Source organism: Phyllobates terribilis, unplaced genomic scaffold (assembly GCF_046119375.1).
Source record: "Phyllobates terribilis strain yellow unplaced genomic scaffold, ASM4611937v1 Scaffold_4__5_contigs__length_816908805, whole genome shotgun sequence".
Taxonomy (NCBI): Eukaryota; Metazoa; Chordata; class Amphibia; order Anura; family Dendrobatidae; genus Phyllobates; species Phyllobates terribilis.
This window is the reverse complement of record NW_027362764.1, coordinates 690919725-690932911: the sequence shown is the minus strand read 5'-3', so window position 1 is coordinate 690932911 and position 13187 is coordinate 690919725. Positions and strand designations below refer to the sequence as shown.

Below are 13187 nucleotides of genomic sequence, written 5' to 3'. Positions count from 1 at the left end.
CTGGTATTTTGCAAGGATTAAATAGCGCAAGAGAGAAAGCAAATGAAAAGAAGAAAGGAGCATGTGTGCGCTTGTGAAAAAAGGAATGGAAAAAAGGCATAGAGGAGAGTGACCCCTGCTGGTGGAAGTAAGAAAAGGCAAAAGCCTACAGCACCTGGTATTCCCAGGCGGTCTCCCATCCAAGTACTAACCAGGCCCGACCCTGCTTAGCTTCCAAGATCAGACGAGATCGGGCGTGTTCAGGGTGGTGTGGCCGTAGGCAGAAACAGGCCTCTCACTTGCTGCTTTTCCACTTTGACGTCCGGTTGCCGGCTGCCCTTTCCAGTGCTTAGTAAGACAAGGTGCTTTTGTGCTTTCTTTTCTCTTCACTTTTTTGCTGGCTCCTTAAAAAGGTCTTGTAGACAGAACGCCCCGCTCAGAGCCGCTGAGCTCACTGATCGGCTGCCGCGCTGTCGACGGAACGTCAGCGTCGCGGCCAATGCCACAGGCCGGGAGCAGCGGCGAGACTCACCGGTAGACCTGGGTAGGGTGAGTAGAGCGCGGTTAGTTGCTTTCTAATAGCCTGCAGCCGGGGATTAACTTTTACTGAAAGGGAGCAACCCTTTTGACTGTCTGCAGCGCGCCGTACCTAGGAAGCGCACACTCACACACAGCGAGCATGCACTAGTTGCTCGCACGAGACCACATTCCCTATTTGCACCTGCAGCTTTTCCGCCACCATGCGTCAGACTCTCCTGCCTGTCTTATTATTATTTCAGGGCCTTAGCAGGAACCACCCCCTCAATTCCCTCCCGCTCCTTCCTAGCACTGAGGTTAGCTCCTGGGCAGCTGTCTGATTGGGTTAGTTACACAAGATTCTTTGAAGAAGAAGACGTTACTTCTGCTGGCCCTCGTTAGGCGGTCGCCCTCTAAAACCATCCCCTGGGCAGCTGCTGAATGCCTGGCCCCTTCACAGCGCGAGATGCTTTTAACGCCATCATTTGCATACGGCCGGCTGCGGGGTCAATAAGCACTCCTAGCCGTGGCAAGGAGCTCGGTGTGAGGCCTGGTAGAGGCGGCGGGGTTGCGTCCTTATCTTAGAGGTCTTGGGGGGCTTGGGATGCTTGGGACTTCCAGCCTCTACTTTACGTAAGGTCGGTGTCCAGCAAGGCGCCACTCAATGCTAGCCGAGCTGGGCAAGATGGCAAAACGTCATCAAAATTGTCTACAATACCTGGTGTTCTCAGGAGGTGTCCCAACCAAGTATTTCCGAACCCATCTCTGCTTTGCTTCCGAGATCGGACGTATCCAAGGTGGTATGGCCAGTAGACGCTGCTTGGCCCATCGCCCGGCCAGCCTTCCTCAGGCTCGCGTGGGGATGAGAACTCTGGCCGTTCTGGGGCGGTCTCCGAAGGACCGATGCATAGGCTGTGCCGTCCCTATAGGTGTTGTTTGTTGAGCAATGAAACACCTGCCGCATCAGATGTGTTTAAAAATGGCTCGGCGCAGGGTCTCCTGCAGGCTAAACCGTTCATCGCGGGGATGTGACAGAAAGAGCAAGCTGGACCCGCAACTTGGGGTGGAGCGAAACGCCCAGGAGTGAATGAAGGAAGAGGGTGAGATGGTTGCGAGTGAATTTGAGCTGCTCTTCGGGGGGGTCGTGTGGCCTGCAAAGGTGTTTTGCTTGGGTTGTGCTGTAAACTGGCCTCCAGGTTACCGGTGGTTGCCTCCAGGTCAGCGGTGGTTGCCTCCAGTCATGCGGGAGTCGCTGGTCCTGGTGAAAAGAAGCCTAGTATTAAAAATAAATAAGCAACAATGCTGGAGGCCCACGGTGATGAGAAGGATGCTGGTATTTTGCAAGGATTAAATAGCGCAAGAGAGAAAGCAAATGAAAAGAAGAAAGGAGCATGTGTGCGCTTGTGAAAAAAGGAATGGAAAAAAGGCATAGAGGAGAGTGACCCCTGCTGGTGGAAGTAAGAAAAGGCAAAAGCCTACAGCACCTGGTATTCCCAGGCGGTCTCCCATCCAAGTACTAACCAGGCCCGACCCTGCTTAGCTTCCAAGATCAGACGAGATCGGGCGTGTTCAGGGTGGTGTGGCCGTAGGCAGAAACAGGCCTCTCACTTGCTGCTTTTCCACTTTGACGTCCGGTTGCCGGCTGCCCTTTCCAGTGCTTAGTAAGACAAGGTGCTTTTGTGCTTTCTTTTCTCTTCACTTTTTTGCTGGCTCCTTAAAAAGGTCTTGTAGACAGAACGCCCCGCTCAGAGCCGCTGAGCTCACTGATCGGCTGCCGCGCTGTCGACGGAACGTCAGCGTCGCGGCCAATGCCACAGGCCGGGAGCAGCGGCGAGACTCACCGGTAGACCTGGGTAGGGTGAGTAGAGCGCGGTTAGTTGCTTTCTAATAGCCTGCAGCCGGGGATTAACTTTTACTGAAAGGGAGCAACCCTTTTGACTGTCTGCAGCGCGCCGTACCTAGGAAGCGCACACTCACACACAGCGAGCATGCACTAGTTGCTCGCACGAGACCACATTCCCTATTTGCACCTGCAGCTTTTCCGCCACCATGCGTCAGACTCTCCTGCCTGTCTTATTATTATTTCAGGGCCTTAGCAGGAACCACCCCCTCAATTCCCTCCCGCTCCTTCCTAGCACTGAGGTTAGCTCCTGGGCAGCTGTCTGATTGGGTTAGTTACACAAGATTCTTTGAAGAAGAAGACGTTACTTCTGCTGGCCCTCGTTAGGCGGTCGCCCTCTAAAACCATCCCCTGGGCAGCTGCTGAATGCCTGGCCCCTTCACAGCGCGAGATGCTTTTAACGCCATCATTTGCATACGGCCGGCTGCGGGGTCAATAAGCACTCCTAGCCGTGGCAAGGAGCTCGGTGTGAGGCCTGGTAGAGGCGGCGGGGTTGCGTCCTTATCTTAGAGGTCTTGGGGGGCTTGGGATGCTTGGGACTTCCAGCCTCTACTTTACGTAAGGTCGGTGTCCAGCAAGGCGCCACTCAATGCTAGCCGAGCTGGGCAAGATGGCAAAACGTCATCAAAATTGTCTACAATACCTGGTGTTCTCAGGAGGTGTCCCAACCAAGTATTTCCGAACCCATCTCTGCTTTGCTTCCGAGATCGGACGTATCCAAGGTGGTATGGCCAGTAGACGCTGCTTGGCCCATCGCCCGGCCAGCCTTCCTCAGGCTCGCGTGGGGATGAGAACTCTGGCCGTTCTGGGGCGGTCTCCGAAGGACCGATGCATAGGCTGTGCCGTCCCTATAGGTGTTGTTTGTTGAGCAATGAAACACCTGCCGCATCAGATGTGTTTAAAAATGGCTCGGCGCAGGGTCTCCTGCAGGCTAAACCGTTCATCGCGGGGATGTGACAGAAAGAGCAAGCTGGACCCGCAACTTGGGGTGGAGCGAAACGCCCAGGAGTGAATGAAGGAAGAGGGTGAGATGGTTGCGAGTGAATTTGAGCTGCTCTTCGGGGGGGTCGTGTGGCCTGCAAAGGTGTTTTGCTTGGGTTGTGCTGTAAACTGGCCTCCAGGTTACCGGTGGTTGCCTCCAGGTCAGCGGTGGTTGCCTCCAGTCATGCGGGAGTCGCTGGTCCTGGTGAAAAGAAGCCTAGTATTAAAAGTAAATAAGCAACAATGCTGGAGGCCCACGGTGATGAGAAGGATGCTGGTATTTTGCAAGGATTAAATAGCGCAAGAGAGAAAGCAAATGAAAAGAAGAAAGGAGCATGTGTGCGCTTGTGAAAAAAGGAATGGAAAAAAGGCATAGAGGAGAGTGACCCCTGCTGGTGGAAGTAAGAAAAGGCAAAAGCCTACAGCACCTGGTATTCCCAGGCAGTCTCCCATTCAAGTACTAACCAGGCCCGACCCTGCTTAGCTTCCGAGATCAGACGAGATCGGGCGTGTTCAGGGTGGTGTGGCCGTAGGCAGAGACAGGCCTCTCACTTGCTGCTTTTCCACTTTGACGTCCGGTTGCCGGCTGCCCTTTCCAGTGCTTAGTAAGACAAGGTGCTTTTGTGCTTTCTTTTCTCTTCACTTTTTTGCTGGCTCCTTAAAAAGGTCTTGTAGACAGAACGCCCCGCTCAGAGCCGCTGAGCTCACTGATCGGCTGCCGCGCTGTCGACGGAACGTCAGCGTCGCGGCCAATGCCACAGGCCGGGAGCAGCGGCGAGACTCACCGGTAGACCTGGGTAGGGTGAGTAGAGCGCGGTTAGTTGCTTTCTAATAGCCTGCAGCCGGGGATTAACTTTTAATGAAAGGGAGCAACCCTTTTGACTGTCTGCAGCGCGCCGTACCTAGGAAGCGCACACTCACACACAGCGAGCATGCACAAGTTGCTCGCACGAGACCACATTCCCTATTTGCACCTGCAGCTTTTCCGCCACCATGCGTCAGACTCTCCTGCCTGTCTTATTATTATTTCAGGGCCTTAGCAGGAACCACCCCCTCAATTCCCTCCCGCTCCTTCCTAGCACTGAGGTTAGCTCCTGGGCAGCTGTCTGATTGGGTTAGTTACACAAGCTTCTTTGAAGAAGAAGACGTTACTTCTGCTGGCCCTCGTTAGGCGGTCGCCCTCTAAAACCATCCCCTGGGCAGCTGCTGAATGCCTGGCCCCTTCACAGCGCGAGATGCTTTTAACGCCATCATTTGCATACGGCCGGCTGCGGGGTCAATAAGCACTCCTAGCCGTGGCAAGGAGCTCGGTGTGAGGCCTGGTAGAGGCGGCGGGGTTGCGTCCTTATCTTAGAGGTCTTGGGGGGCTTGGGATGCTTGGGACTTCCAGCCTCTACTTTACGTAAGGTCGGTGTCCAGCAAGGCGCCACTCAATGCTAGCCGAGCTGGGCAAGATGGCAAAACGTCATCAAAATTGTCTACAATACCTGGTGTTCTCAGGAGGTGTCCCAACCAAGTATTTCCGAACCCATCTCTGCTTTGCTTCCGAGATCGGACGTATCCAAGGTGGTATGGCCAGTAGACGCTGCTTGGCCCATCGCCCGGCCAGCCTTCCTCAGGCTCGCGTGGGGACGAGAACTCTGGCCGTTCTGGGGCGGTCTCCGAAGGACCGATGCATAGGCTGTGCCGTCCCTATAGGTGTTGTTTGTTGAGCAATGAAACACCTGCCGCATCAGATGTGTTTAAAAATGGCTCGGCGCAGGGTCTCCTGCAGGCTAAACCGTTCATCGCGGGGATGTGACAGAAAGAGCAAGCTGGACCCGCAACTTGGGGTGGAGCGAAACGCCCAGGAGTGAATGAAGGAAGAGGGTGAGATGGTTGCGAGTGAATTTGAGCTGCTCTTCGGGGGGGTCGTGTGGCCTGCAAAGGTGTTTTGCTTGGGTTGTGCTGTAAACTGGCCTCCAGGTTACCGGTGGTTGCCTCCAGGTCAGCGGTGGTTGCCTCCAGTCATGCGGGAGTCGCTGGTCCTGGTGAAAAGAAGCCTAGTATTAAAAGTAAATAAGCAACAATGCTGGAGGCCCACGGTGATGAGAAGGATGCTGGTATTTTGCAAGGATTAAATAGCGCAAGAGAGAAAGCAAATGAAAAGAAGAAAGGAGCATGTGTGCGCTTGTGAAAAAAGGAATGGAAAAAAGGCATAGAGGAGAGTGACCCCTGCTGGTGGAAGTAAGAAAAGGCAAAAGCCTACAGCACCTGGTATTCCCAGGCAGTCTCCCATCCAAGTACTAACCAGGCCTGACCCTGCTTAGCTTCCGAGATCAGACGAGATCAGGCGTGTTCAGGGTGGTGTGGCCGTAGGCAGAGACAGGCCTCTCACTTGCTGCTTTTCCACTTTGACGTCCGGTTGCCGGCTGCCCTTTCCAGTGCTTAGTAAGACAAGGTGCTTTTGTGCTTTCTTTTCTCTTCACTTTTTTGCTGGCTCCTTAAAAAGGTCTTGTAGACAGAACGCCCCGCTCAGAGCCGCTGAGCTCACTGATCGGCTGCCGCGCTGTCGACGGAACGTCAGCGTCGCGGCCAATGCCACAGGCCGGGAGCAGCGGCGAGACTCACCGGTAGACCTGGGTAGGGTGAGTAGAGCGCGGTTAGTTGCTTTCTAATAGCCTGCAGCCGGGGATTAACTTTTAATGAAAGGGAGCAACCCTTTTGACTGTCTGCAGCGCGCCGTACCTAGGAAGCGCACACTCACACACAGCGAGCATGCACAAGTTGCTCGCACGAGACCACATTCCCTATTTGCACCTGCAGCTTTTCCGCCACCATGCGTCAGACTCTCCTGCCTGTCTTATTATTATTTCAGGGCCTTAGCAGGAACCACCCCCTCAATTCCCTCCCGCTCCTTCCTAGCACTGAGGTTAGCTCCTGGGCAGCTGTCTGATTGGGTTAGTTACACAAGATTCTTTGAAGAAGAAGACGTTACTTCTGCTGGCCCTCGTTAGGCGGTCGCCCTCTAAAACCATCCCCTGGGCAGCTGCTGAAAGCCTGGCCCCTTCACAGCGCGAGATGCTTTTAACGCCATCATTTGCATACGGCCGGCTGCGGGGTCAATAAGCACTCCTAGCCGTGGCAAGGAGCTCGGTGTGAGGCCTGGTAGAGGCGGCGGGGTTGCGTCCTTATCTTAGAGGTCTTGGGGGGCTTGGGATGCTTGGGACTTCCAGCCTCTACTTTACGTAAGGTCGGTGTCCAGCAAGGCGCCACTCAATGCTAGCCGAGCTGGGCAAGATGGCAAAACGTCATCAAAATTGTCTACAATACCTGGTGTTCTCAGGAGGTGTCCCAACCAAGTATTTCCGAACCCATCTCTGCTTTGCTTCCGAGATCGGACGTATCCAAGGTGGTATGGCCAGTAGACGCTGCTTGGCCCATCGCCCGGCCAGCCTTCCTCAGGCTCGCGTGGGGACGAGAACTCTGGCCGTTCTGGGGCGGTCTCCGAAGGACCGATGCATAGGCTGTGCCGTCCCCATAGGTGTTGTTTGTTGAGCAATGAAACACCTGCCGCATCAGATGTGTTTAAAAATGGCTCGGCGCAGGGTCTCCTGCAGGCTAAACTGTTCATCGCGGGGATGTGACAGAAAGAGCAAGCTGGACCCGCAACTTGGGGTGGAGCGAAACGCCCAGGAGTGAATGAAGGAAGAGGGTGAGATGGTTGCGAGTGAATTTGAGCTGCTCTTCGGGGGGGTCGTGTGGCCTGCAAAGGTGTTTTGCTTGGGTTGTGCTGTAAACTGGCCTCCAGGTTACCGGTGGTTGCCTCCAGGTCAGCGGTGGTTGCCTCCAGTCATGCGGGAGTCGCTGGTCCTGGTGAAAAGAAGCCTAGTATTAAAAGTAAATAAGCAACAATGCTGGAGGCCCACGGTGATGAGAAGGATGCTGGTATTTTGCAAGGATTAAATAGCGCAAGAGAGAAAGCAAATGAAAAGAAGAAAGGAGCATGTGTGCGCTTGTGAAAAAAGGAATGGAAAAAAGGCATAGAGGAGAGTGACCCCTGCTGGTGGAAGTAAGAAAAGGCAAAAGCCTACAGCACCTGGTATTCCCAGGCGGTCTCCCATCCAAGTACTAACCAGGCCCAACCCTGCTTAGCTTCCGAGATCAGACGAGATCGGGCGTGTTCAGGGTGGTGTGGCCGTAGGCAGAGACAGGCCTCTCACTTGCTGCTTTTCCACTTTGACGTCCGGTTGCCGGCTGCCCTTTCCAGTGCTTAGTAAGACAAGGTGCTTTTGTGCTTTCTTTTCTCTTCACTTTTTTGCTGGCTCCTTAAAAAGGTCTTGTAGACAGAACGCCCCGCTCAGAGCCGCTGAGCTCACTGATCGGCTGCCACGCTGTCGACGGAACGTCAGCGTCGCGGCCAATGCCACAGGCCGGGAGCAGCGGCGAGACTCACCGGTAGACCTGGGTAGGGTGAGTAGAGCGCGGTTAGTTGCTTTCTAATAGCCTGCAGCCGGGGATTAACTTTTAATGAAAGGGAGCAACCCTTTTGACTGTCTGCAGCGCGCCGTACCTAGGAAGCGCACACTCACACACAGCGAGCATGCACAAGTTGCTCGCACGAGACCACATTCCCTATTTGCACCTGCAGCTTTTCCGCCACCATGCGTCAGACTCTCCTGCCTGTCTTATTATTATTTCAGGGCCTTAGCAGGAACCACCCCCTCAATTCCCTCCCGCTCCTTCCTAGCACTGAGGTTAGCTCCTGGGCAGCTGTCTGATTGGGTTAGTTACACAAGATTCTTTGAAGAAGAAGACGTTACTTCTGCTGGCCCTCGTTAGGCGGTCGCCCTCTAAAACCATCCCCTGGGCAGCTGCTGAAAGCCTGGCCCCTTCACAGCGCGAGATGCTTTTAACGCCATCATTTGCATACGGCCGGCTGCGGGGTCAATAAGCACTCCTAGCCGTGGCAAGGAGCTCGGTGTGAGGCCTGGTAGAGGCGGCGGGGTTGCGTCCTTATCTTAGAGGTCTTGGGGGGCTTGGGATGCTTGGGACTTCCAGCCTCTACTTTACGTAAGGTCGGTGTCCAGCAAGGCGCCACTCAATGCTAGCCGAGCTGGGCAAGATGGCAAAACGTCATCAAAATTGTCTACAATACCTGGTGTTCTCAGGAGGTGTCCCAACCAAGTATTTCCGAACCCATCTCTGCTTTGCTTCCGAGATCGGACGTATCCAAGGTGGTATGGCCAGTAGACGCTGCTTGGCCCATCGCCCGGCCAGCCTTCCTCAGGCTCGCGTGGGGACGAGAACTCTGGCCGTTCTGGGGCGGTCTCCGAAGGACCGATGCATAGGCTGTGCCGTCCCCATAGGTGTTGTTTGTTGAGCAATGAAACACCTGCCGCATCAGATGTGTTTAAAAATGGCTCGGCGCAGGGTCTCCTGCAGGCTAAACTGTTCATCGCGGGGATGTGACAGAAAGAGCAAGCTGGACCCGCAACTTGGGGTGGAGCGAAACGCCCAGGAGTGAATGAAGGAAGAGGGTGAGATGGTTGCGAGTGAATTTGAGCTGCTCTTCGGGGGGGTCGTGTGGCCTGCAAAGGTGTTTTGCTTGGGTTGTGCTGTAAACTGGCCTCCAGGTTACCGGTGGTTGCCTCCAGGTCAGCGGTGGTTGCCTCCAGTCATGCGGGAGTCGCTGGTCCTGGTGAAAAGAAGCCTAGTATTAAAAGTAAATAAGCAACAATGCTGGAGGCCCACGGTGATGAGAAGGATGCTGGTATTTTGCAAGGATTAAATAGCGCAAGAGAGAAAGCAAATGAAAAGAAGAAAGGAGCATGTGTGCGCTTGTGAAAAAAGGAATGGAAAAAAGGCATAGAGGAGAGTGACCCCTGCTGGTGGAAGTAAGAAAAGGCAAAAGCCTACAGCACCTGGTATTCCCAGGCGGTCTCCCATCCAAGTACTAACCAGGCCCAACCCTGCTTAGCTTCCGAGATCAGACGAGATCGGGCGTGTTCAGGGTGGTGTGGCCGTAGGCAGAGACAGGCCTCTCACTTGCTGCTTTTCCACTTTGACGTCCGGTTGCCGGCTGCCCTTTCCAGTGCTTAGTAAGACAAGGTGCTTTTGTGCTTTCTTTTCTCTTCACTTTTTTGCTGGCTCCTTAAAAAGGTCTTGTAGACAGAACGCCCCGCTCAGAGCCGCTGAGCTCACTGATCGGCTGCCGCGCTGTCGACGGAACGTCAGCGTCGCGGCCAATGCCACAGGCCGGGAGCAGCGGCGAGACTCACCGGTAGACCTGGGTAGGGTGAGTAGAGCGCGGTTAGTTGCTTTCTAATAGCCTGCAGCCGGGGATTAACTTTTAATGAAAGGGAGCAACCCTTTTGACTGTCTGCAGCGCGCCGTACCTAGGAAGCGCACACTCACACACAGCGAGCATGCACAAGTTGCTCGCACGAGACCACATTCCCTATTTGCACCTGCAGCTTTTCCGCCACCATGCGTCAGACTCTCCTGCCTGTCTTATTATTATTTCAGGGCCTTAGCAGGAACCACCCCCTCAATTCCCTGCCGCTCCTTCCTAGCACTGAGGTTAGCTCCTGGGCAGCTGTCTGATTGGGTTAGTTACACAAGATTCTTTGAAGAAGAAGACGTTACTTCTGCTGGCCCTCGTTAGGCGGTCGCCCTCTAAAACCATCCCCTGGGCAGCTGCTGAATGCCTGGCCCCTTCACAGCGCGAGATGCTTTTAACGCCATCATTTGCATACGGCCGGCTGCGGGGTCAATAAGCACTCCTAGCCGTGGCAAGGAGCTCGGTGTGAGGCCTGGTAGAGGCGGCGGGGTTGCGTCCTTATCTTAGAGGTCTTGGGGGGCTTGGGATGCTTGGGACTTCCAGCCTCTACTTTACGTAAGGTCGGTGTCCAGCAAGGCGCCACTCAATGCTAGCCGAGCTGGGCAAGATGGCAAAACGTCATCAAAATTGTCTACAATACCTGGTGTTCTCAGGAGGTGTCCCAACCAAGTATTTCCGAACCCATCTCTGCTTTGCTTCCGAGATCGGACGTATCCAAGGTGGTATGGCCAGTAGACGCTGCTTGGCCCATCGCCCGGCCAGCCTTCCTCAGGCTCGCGTGGGGACGAGAACTCTGGCCGTTCTGGGGCGGTCTCCGAAGGACCGATGCATAGGCTGTGCCGTCCCCATAGGTGTTGTTTGTTGAGCAATGAAACACCTGCCGCATCAGATGTGTTTAAAAATGGCTCGGCGCAGGGTCTCCTGCAGGCTAAACCGTTCATCGCGGGGATGTGACAGAAAGAGCAAGCTGGACCCGCAACTTGGGGTGGAGCGAAACGCCCAGGAGTGAATGAAGGAAGAGGGTGAGATGGTTGCGAGTGAATTTGAGCTGCTCTTCGGGGGGGTCGTGTGGCCTGCAAAGGTGTTTTGCTTGGGTTGTGCTGTAAACTGGCCTCCAGGTTACCGGTGGTTGCCTCCAGGTCAGCGGTGGTTGCCTCCAGTCATGCGGGAGTCGCTGGTCCTGGTGAAAAGAAGCCTAGTATTAAAAGTAAATAAGCAACAATGCTGGAGGCCCACGGTGATGAGAAGGATGCTGGTATTTTGCAAGGATTAAATAGCGCAAGAGAGAAAGCAAATGAAAAGAAGAAAGGAGCATGTGTGCGCTTGTGAAAAAAGGAATGGAAAAAAGGCATAGAGGAGAGTGACCCCTGCTGGTGGAAGTAAGAAAAGGCAAAAGCCTACAGCACCTGGTATTCCCAGGCGGTCTCCCATCCAAGTACTAACCAGGCCCAACCCTGCTTAGCTTCCGAGATCAGACGAGATCGGGCGTGTTCAGGGTGGTGTGGCCGTAGGCAGAGACAGGCCTCTCACTTGCTGCTTTTCCACTTTGACGTCCGGTTGCCGGCTGCCCTTTCCAGTGCTTAGTAAGACAAGGTGCTTTTGTGCTTTCTTTTCTCTTCACTTTTTTGCTGGCTCCTTAAAAAGGTCTTGTAGACAGAACGCCCCGCTCAGAGCCGCTGAGCTCACTGATCGGCTGCCGCGCTGTCGACGGAACGTCAGCGTCGCGGCCAATGCCACAGGCCGGGAGCAGCGGCGAGACTCACCGGTAGACCTGGGTAGGGTGAGTAGAGCGCGGTTAGTTGCTTTCTAATAGCCTGCAGCCGGGGATTAACTTTTAATGAAAGGGAGCAACCCTTTTGACTGTCTGCAGCGCGCCGTACCTAGGAAGCGCACACTCACACACAGCGAGCATGCACAAGTTGCTCGCACGAGACCACATTCCCTATTTGCACCTGCAGCTTTTCCGCCACCATGCGTCAGACTCTCCTGCCTGTCTTATTATTATTTCAGGGCCTTAGCAGGAACCACCCCCTCAATTCCCTGCCGCTCCTTCCTAGCACTGAGGTTAGCTCCTGGGCAGCTGTCTGATTGGGTTAGTTACACAAGATTCTTTGAAGAAGAAGACGTTACTTCTGCTGGCCCTCGTTAGGCGGTCGCCCTCTAAAACCATCCCCTGGGCAGCTGCTGAATGCCTGGCCCCTTCACAGCGCGAGATGCTTTTAACGCCATCATTTGCATACGGCCGGCTGCGGGGTCAATAAGCACTCCTAGCCGTGGCAAGGAGCTCGGTGTGAGGCCTGGTAGAGGCGGCGGGGTTGCGTCCTTATCTTAGAGGTCTTGGGGGGCTTGGGATGCTTGGGACTTCCAGCCTCTACTTTACGTAAGGTCGGTGTCCAGCAAGGCGCCACTCAATGCTAGCCGAGCTGGGCAAGATGGCAAAACGTCATCAAAATTGTCTACAATACCTGGTGTTCTCAGGAGGTGTCCCAACCAAGTATTTCCGAACCCATCTCTGCTTTGCTTCCGAGATCGGACGTATCCAAGGTGGTATGGCCAGTAGACGCTGCTTGGCCCATCGCCCGGCCAGCCTTCCTCAGGCTCGCGTGGGGACGAGAACTCTGGCCGTTCTGGGGCGGTCTCCGAAGGACCGATGCATAGGCTGTGCCGTCCCCATAGGTGTTGTTTGTTGAGCAATGAAACACCTGCCGCATCAGATGTGTTTAAAAATGGCTCGGCGCAGGGTCTCCTGCAGGCTAAACCGTTCATCGCGGGGATGTGACAGAAAGAGCAAGCTGGACCCGCAACTTGGGGTGGAGCGAAACGCCCAGGAGTGAATGAAGGAAGAGGGTGAGATGGTTGCGAGTGAATTTGAGCTGCTCTTCGGGGGGGTCGTGTGGCCTGCAAAGGTGTTTTGCTTGGGTTGTGCTGTAAACTGGCCTCCAGGTTACCGGTGGTTGCCTCCAGGTCAGCGGTGGTTGCCTCCAGTCATGCGGGAGTCGCTGGTCCTGGTGAAAAGAAGCCTAGTATTAAAAGTAAATAAGCAACAATGCTGGAGGCCCACGGTGATGAGAAGGATGCTGGTATTTTGCAAGGATTAAATAGCGCAAGAGAGAAAGCAAATGAAAAGAAGAAAGGAGCATGTGTGCGCTTGTGAAAAAAGGAATGGAAAAAAGGCATAGAGGAGAGTGACCCCTGCTGGTGGAAGTAAGAAAAGGCAAAAGCCTACAGCACCTGGTATTCCCAGGTGGTCTCCCATCCAAGTACTAACCAGGCCTGACCTTGCTTAGCTTCCGAGATCAGACGAGATCGGGCGTGTTCAGGGTGGTGTGGCCGTAGGCAGAGACAGGCCTCTCACTTGCTGCTTTTCCACTTTGACGTCCGGTTGCCGGCTGCCCTTTCCAGTGCTTAGTAAGACAAGGTGCTTTTGTGCTTTCTTTTCTCTTCACTTTTTTGCTGGCTCCTTAAAAAGGTCTTGTAGACAGAACGCCC

General features: G+C 54.5%; 8 non-coding genes across 8 annotated transcripts; all 8 read right to left on the bottom strand.

Moving 5' to 3' along the window:
• Positions 1-142: 142 nt before the first annotated feature.
• Positions 143-261, bottom strand: LOC141268087 (5S ribosomal RNA). The gene has a single exon (XR_012321369.1). It is a non-coding gene; the product is annotated as a 5S ribosomal RNA (ribosomal RNA).
• A 1706-nt stretch (positions 262-1967) lies between these two features.
• LOC141268076 (5S ribosomal RNA) lies at positions 1968-2086 on the bottom strand. Its single transcript, XR_012321368.1, has one exon. It is a non-coding gene; the product is annotated as a 5S ribosomal RNA (ribosomal RNA).
• Positions 2087-3792: 1706 nt separating this feature from the next.
• Positions 3793-3911, bottom strand: LOC141269158 (5S ribosomal RNA). Its single transcript, XR_012321479.1, has one exon. It is a non-coding gene; the product is annotated as a 5S ribosomal RNA (ribosomal RNA).
• Positions 3912-5617: 1706 nt separating this feature from the next.
• On the bottom strand, positions 5618-5736 carry LOC141266435 (5S ribosomal RNA). Its single transcript, XR_012320472.1, has one exon. It is a non-coding gene; the product is annotated as a 5S ribosomal RNA (ribosomal RNA).
• Positions 5737-7442: 1706 nt separating this feature from the next.
• LOC141267412 (5S ribosomal RNA) lies at positions 7443-7561 on the bottom strand. Its single transcript, XR_012321302.1, has one exon. It is a non-coding gene; the product is annotated as a 5S ribosomal RNA (ribosomal RNA).
• A 1706-nt stretch (positions 7562-9267) lies between these two features.
• On the bottom strand, positions 9268-9386 carry LOC141267293 (5S ribosomal RNA). Its single transcript, XR_012321290.1, has one exon. It is a non-coding gene; the product is annotated as a 5S ribosomal RNA (ribosomal RNA).
• Positions 9387-11092: 1706 nt separating this feature from the next.
• Positions 11093-11211, bottom strand: LOC141267177 (5S ribosomal RNA). The gene has a single exon (XR_012321190.1). It is a non-coding gene; the product is annotated as a 5S ribosomal RNA (ribosomal RNA).
• A 1706-nt stretch (positions 11212-12917) lies between these two features.
• LOC141266169 (5S ribosomal RNA) lies at positions 12918-13036 on the bottom strand. The gene has a single exon (XR_012320223.1). It is a non-coding gene; the product is annotated as a 5S ribosomal RNA (ribosomal RNA).
• Between the last annotated feature and the right edge of the window lie 151 nt (positions 13037-13187).